Source organism: Anguilla anguilla, chromosome 3, assembly GCF_013347855.1.
Source record: "Anguilla anguilla isolate fAngAng1 chromosome 3, fAngAng1.pri, whole genome shotgun sequence".
NCBI lineage: Eukaryota > Metazoa > Chordata > Actinopteri > Anguilliformes > Anguillidae > Anguilla > Anguilla anguilla.
Window position 1 is genome coordinate 70,455,565 of NC_049203.1, and position 6,529 is coordinate 70,462,093.

At 44.4% G+C, this 6,529-nt stretch overlaps 1 long non-coding RNA gene across 1 annotated transcript in view; it reads right to left on the reverse strand.

The window, feature by feature from the left end:
• Positions 1-1,132: 1,132 nt before the first annotated feature.
• The window catches only part of LOC118224147, a 7,621-nt gene continuing 2,224 nt past the window's right edge, over positions 1,133-6,529 (reverse strand). The window contains exons 2-3 of the long non-coding RNA XR_004764581.1: positions 2,459-2,616; positions 1,133-1,657 (exon numbers count right to left, since the gene is read on the reverse strand). This is a non-coding gene — a long non-coding RNA (uncharacterized LOC118224147). The remainder of the gene's footprint in view (positions 1,658-2,458; positions 2,617-6,529) is intronic.

A 6,529-nucleotide genomic window follows, 5' to 3' on the forward strand; every position in this document is an offset into this window, starting at 1 on the left:
GGGCTTCACAGAGACAGATAGTCCCGGTTAGAGGGGCTTCACAGAGACAGATGGTCCCGGTTAGAGGGGCTTCACAGAGACAGATAGTCCCAGTCAGAGGGGCTTCACAGAGACAGATAGTCCCGGTTAGAGGGGCTTCACAGAGACAGATAGTCCCGGTCAGAGGGGCTTCACAGAGACAGATAGTCCCGGTTAGAGGGGCTTCACAGAGACAGATAGTCCCGGTCAGAGGGGCTTCACAGAGACAGATAGTCCCGGTTAGAGGGGCTTCACAGAGACAGATAGTCCCGGTCAGAGGGGCTTCACAGAGACAGATAGTCTCGGTTAGAGGGGCTTCACAGAGACAGAGAGTCTCGGTCAGAGGAGCTTCACAGAGACAGATAGTCCCGGTTAGAGGGGCTTCACAGAGACAGATAGGCTCGGTCAGAGGGGCTTCACAGAGACAGATAGGCCCGGTCAGAGGGGCTTCACAGAGACAGATAGTTGTGCAATCAGTCTCGCTTGGCCCGGTCAAATGTGTCAGGTGTGAAAAACATCAGGTCTCTGACGGCTCCAGCTCAGCTTTTAATCCTGTTCTCTTTAACAAAAAAAGCAAATGATAAACTCCCCTGTCGAAAGACAGTGGCAACATGCCTGCTAAATAAATAAACACAAAGTTGCGTGAGTGGCTCTGAATAAGAGCATCTGCTAAATGGCAGTAATGCAATGCAATGTAAACAGATGACAAGTTAAACTAATACACAGCAGCAGGGGGGTGGAGACAGGAGCACATTAAGTACTTTCAGCTGAGCTTTCACCACATGCCTATCATACATTTCAAACCTGGCTGGCACACTTCCTTAAAACAATAAACATGAGCGTGATCAGTTGGGCAGCCAGTCTCACGTTCTCTCTCTGAAAACTTGTTTTTCCGCCATTTTGTTTTAATTGGTTTGTGTACACTGTTGGAAAAACAAGAAAGGCCCAGGTGAGATCTTTGTATTTCTTATGAACCTCTTTCATCAAACAACGTGCACAGTTTATATTTTTTTTAAAGTTCTTTTTACATATGCATTATTTCTAGAGAAAGGGAAGGCACATGAGAGAATTGTGGGTACAGGGGAAGCTGGGGGCGGGGGGGGGGGGGGGGGTGTTTGACACCAACACTGAAAACTCACTCCACTTCCTCTGAGCATAACTTTCAAAAATCATTTTATGGTTACCACACACATGGTACCCACACCTGTCCACACACACAGCTGCACAGACAATCCTGTGCCGTATTTTTCATAGACTTTCATGATTTAAAAAAACTAAACTATTTTAAAGTACAGTAAAGTTTGTCCACTGGTTAATTTCCACTGCGGTGGTTTTCAAACTCGCTCTTTTAAAGCCGGGCTTTTACAGTAATATGAGCAGAGAACCCGTTTCTCAGACCTTGCCACCATCACAGCATGTTTCAAAGTCTCGTCCGTATACCTGGAAAACCTGCTTCCCCCACACGCGCATGCACACCGGCACTAATGAGGGAGATAAGCGTGCGTCCTCTTTCCTGGCAGCGTTCGACAGTCCAGGACAAGTTTTCATTTTCATTGGCCGCCCAGAGGAAAACAACTCCAAGGTCTTCATTTAGCACCAGTTTACCTTCTCTGCCACTTAAAAGCACAGACCCCTCCACCTACGGAGACAAAAAGCACATTTGAGGAAGATAAAAAACCATGTTTGCATTCTCCTGAGCTTGAACCCAGTTAACGCTGTAGACATCTCAAAGAAAACAATATTCTGACTCTGCTTTATATTTGTTTCTGCTAATATTGCAAAATCAGGGTGACTAACATCACCCCTGCCTAACATTCTACTCCTAGCCAATTAACACATTACAGTCTTCATATCCAAGCCAAGGCTGCTGAGCATTGTCATACTTCTGAACACTATAACACACAGCTGGACACTGATGCACTTCTGAACACTATAACACACAGCTGAACACTGATGCACTTCTGAACACTATAACACACAGCTGGACACTGATGCACTTCTGAACACTATAACACACAGCTGAACACTGATGCACTTCTGAACACTATAACACACAGCTGAACACTGATGCACTTCTGAACACTATAACACACAGCTGGACACTGATGCACTTCTGAACACTATAACACACAGCTGAACACGGATGCACTTCTGAACACTATAACACACAGCTGAACACTGCTAAGTATATGGATTAAAAAAACTTTTCACAAACCACATTGCATATTCTCCATATCCATCCTCATTATACAGTTACATGTGTTTGAAAATTACTTGCAAGACCGTCAGTATCCCACTAAGGTATTTTGCGAAGGCATTCATTTTGCATATGAAAAAATAGCATGTCTGCCAAATCACTTTCCATTACAAATTTAAATGGTGTGACTCCTATGGTCTCGAGAGATAATATGCACTCGGTTTTTTATGAAGATAGACGAACCTGTAATTTCTCTCTCCTCCTCTACATGGCTGGTGGTGTGAGCCGCGTATTCAGGGCATAATAATGGCACAGCACGTTAGCGTAGCACGTTAGCGCACAATCACCCCCTGCTTAATGAGTCAGCTCCAGACCTGCCCCACCCGTTCACTCTTCAGCTCCTTTACACAGAGAGATAGAAGCGCAGCACGTTAGCGTAGCACGTTAGCGCACAATCACCCCCTGCTTAATTAGTCAGCTCCAGGCCTGCCCCGCCCGTTCACCCTTCAGCTCCTTTACACACAGAGATGGGGGGGGGGGGGGGGGGGGGGGGGAGACTATGGCATAGATACTCAGTATGGAGAGTAAATGTTAAACATTAACACAATACTCAAAGTGGAGAGTAAATCTTAAACATTACCACAATACTCAAAGTGGAGAGTAAGTGTTAAACATTAACACAATACTCAAAGTGGAGAGTAAATCTTAAACATTACCACAATACTCAAAGTGGAGAGTAAGTGTTAAACATTAACACAATACTCAAAGTGGAGAGTAAATCTTAAACATTACCACAAGTAGATGTTGCATTCCTGCACTTTTGTTTCTCAGTTGCTGGAGAAATGATACCTTTCTACAGACATTTTCACTTCTACAAATAAAAACACACAGACCACTTGTGATAATATCATTTCAGTGTATAAAAGGGAGGTAAATGTTTTACTACTGTGGGGGCATTAATTCTTCTCAGCTCATCTAACTTTAGGGGACTAAAGCTGAAAGAAGGTCACTAAAGAACAATTTAATATGGTAACAAAAGGTTGGACTCCACTGCACACAGTGTTCCCTGCACTGAGTGATCCTGCAGATACAAACTGCCAACAAAACCGTATTAGTGTGAAAAGGGCAAGGGGTAAAAATGCAGCTTATCTAATGCATGCAGTATAAATTCATTCTTGGTCTGGTTACATGTTGTCATCTACGTCACGGTCTATGTCATCGTGTGCAGTACAGCCAGGGAAAAAAATCATCTGGGGGATTCCCCGTGTCCGTCCGAATCTTTACCCTACAGCTGGATTTAAAAGCAGATTTCAGAAAATGGCACCCTGACGCAATTTCTTGAAGTGAGTCACTCCATGGTTCATCGCAGAGATGATTCAGTTCGCTGGCCATGCTAAGAGGGAGATGTTCTGTGTGATTCACCTTTCAGGACTGAACAAAAAGTTATCAGTCACTTTCCCCTAATACCGCAGGGGTGAGAAGGGTGCAAATGCATCCTGCACAAACTGCTTTTCATGCTATTCAGGTGACTAAAATATATTAGAATGTTTTTGTCACCTATTTCAACTTGGCATCTGTCTCCTTCAGCGTAGGCCTCCCTGGATTTGCTTCAGAAGACCGTGTGCTTTTTGGAAATAACTTCCTCATGAAAACCCAATTGCCTTACTAATGATCAGAGTTAACGGCAATGCAATCATAAGTAAGTCCGTTGGTTAGAAAGTTAGCAGGCTAGGGCAGTTAGCAGGCTAGGGTAGTTAGCAGGCTAGGGTAGTCAGCATGTTTCTGTAGTTAGCAGGCTAGGGTAGTCAGCAGGCTAGGGTGGTTAGCAGGCTAGGGTAGTCAGCAGGCTAGGGTGGTTAGCAGGCTAGGGTAGTTAGCAGGGTATTTTTCATTAGTTAGCTAACTGGCTGTAGTTTGTAGTGAAGTGATGCAGGGCTGGGTTGCAGAGTCTCTATTGCCAGGGAGACCAGGATGGGACTGGACAGTCGGTTGGTTGGTGTTTGTAAAAGAGTGTTTGAGAGCTGTTATAAACAGCGTTAAAACACATTTTGGTGGCCATTCCTGGCTGAGGGGATGATAATCTTGTTGTTCTGACATTCTCTGGATGATTCCGTGGTGTGTTTATAAAAGGTCTTTACAGATGGGACGCTGACCAAGGTAGAGCTGCTACAGCTGTCTAGCGTCTGCCATGTTTGGAGACATGTTTATAGAACAGAGACTGAGTACTAGCAGCTCAGAGTGAACAACCCGCGTTGTGCTTGCAGTGCACATTGCATTCACACATTCCTACCTGAATTCCTACCCTACCTGTCTGTCAGACGGATGCTGGAGGTTGCAGATTTGATCAGGATACGACACCGTTTGACACGGGATCGGCCAGACCTGAGTCTGACAGGTTTTTGAAATTTTAAATTACTCTCACGAATCCCTAAGAATTTTGAACAAAATATATTGCCAGCCAAACTCCAGAATCAAATGAAAGACCAGTTCTGTTTTGAACATTGGTGTAAGCCAGTGCCGAGAGGGTCAAAGGAGCATCTCAATAATTATTTTCCCCAGATTTGAGTCTGACCTTGTTTCACACTGATCTTTAACATTCAGTCCTGTTCCTGAGTTCCCAAGCCCCACAAATCAGGGGTATTGTACTGAGAAGCAATCTCCGCTCACTCAGCCAGGGCAAGGCCCTCACACGCTTCAATCACTGCCATCGGTCTGCTTCTGCAACATCTTAGAATGAGAGTTTAGTTCTGTGTGTGTGTGTGTGTGAGTGTGTGTGTGTCTGTGCGTGTGTGTATCTGCATGTATGTGTGTGTCTGTGTGTGCGTGAGTGTGTGTGTCTGTGCATGTGTGTGTATCTGCATGTATGTGCGTGTCTGTGTGTGTGCGTGAGTGTGTGTGTCTGTACATGTGTGTGTATGTCTGCACATGTGAGCTTGTGTGTGTGCGTGTTCATGAATGTGTGCATGTGTGTGTGTGTGGGTGTGTGTCTTGCCTATGTAGCCTATATATTCCTGAACACACAGTAGCGTAATGTCCATTTGGACCTAAATCTGAGGGCTGGTTGCATAGATCAGTGACAATTTTTCTAAGAAATTAATTAAAGAGGCTCTAGAAAAACAGCATTATGAGCACCCCACACACTCTGGTGAAACGGCATTATGAACACCCCACACACTCTGGTGAAACAGCATTATGAACACCACACACACTCTGGTGAAAAGGCATTATGAACACACCACATACTCTGGTGAAATGGCATTATGAACACCCCACACACTCTGGTGAAACGGCATTATGAACACACCACACACTCTGGTGAAAAGGCATTATGAACACCACACACACTCTGGTGAAAAGGCATTATGAACACCACACACACTCTGGTGAAACGGCATTATGAACACACCACACACTCTGGTGAAAAGGCATTATGAACACCACACACACTCTGGTGAAAAGGCATTATGAACACCCCACACACTCTGGTGAAAAGGCATTATGAACACCACACACACTCTGGTGAAAAGGCTTGTTCATGAACATATGAAATTCAGTAGTCACCAGTGTGTCACGCACTTCTTTTAGGAAACGTGTCAGCAGGAAGTTGTGATGTAAGAGTGCAATGTGGCTGCGTTTTGCCTGGGAGAAATGCTTTTCAGTGCAGCAGGACAACCAGGGTTCTGTGGAAGCATAACAGCACAATACTGCCCCCTACATGCAGCCTGCATAAGTACAGAAATAATTACATTTTCTTCAAAACTGAAGGCTCATTGTACACTAATAACTAAAGGCTCATTGTACACTAATAACTGAAGGCTCATTGTGCACTAATTTCAGTTTAATTTGACCCCTTTTTCGTAACACTTGGCACAGTTCTCATTCGGCTCAGCCTTCATAAAGAAAATCTTTTTCTTCTGTTCACGCAGAAAACACTGCAGTCTGAAACGCTAAACTCAAATCAATATTTGAACACAGTCAGACACTCCTTGTTTGAATTATTTAATCATGAGTCAGAGTTTCTGCACAGATAAAATAATTTATCGCAACCTGAAAAGTCATGACAAAGCAGGAGTACCACATTCCATGGAGAAGAACTCCAGAAGAGGGACAGAAGCGCCAATATGCCAATATGACTGTCGACATGGAGGCCAAGAGCACATTATTTAGGCGCAGTGTTCTGTAATTATCACCCATGTATGGCAGAGACTGTAAATGGATCCTGTGTGTAAATGTGCCCAATGAGTCTCGCTCGTTTCACACAGTCTTTAAATACGCACCGCAAACACCTGTGGTCATTTCCCACAGTAATTAACC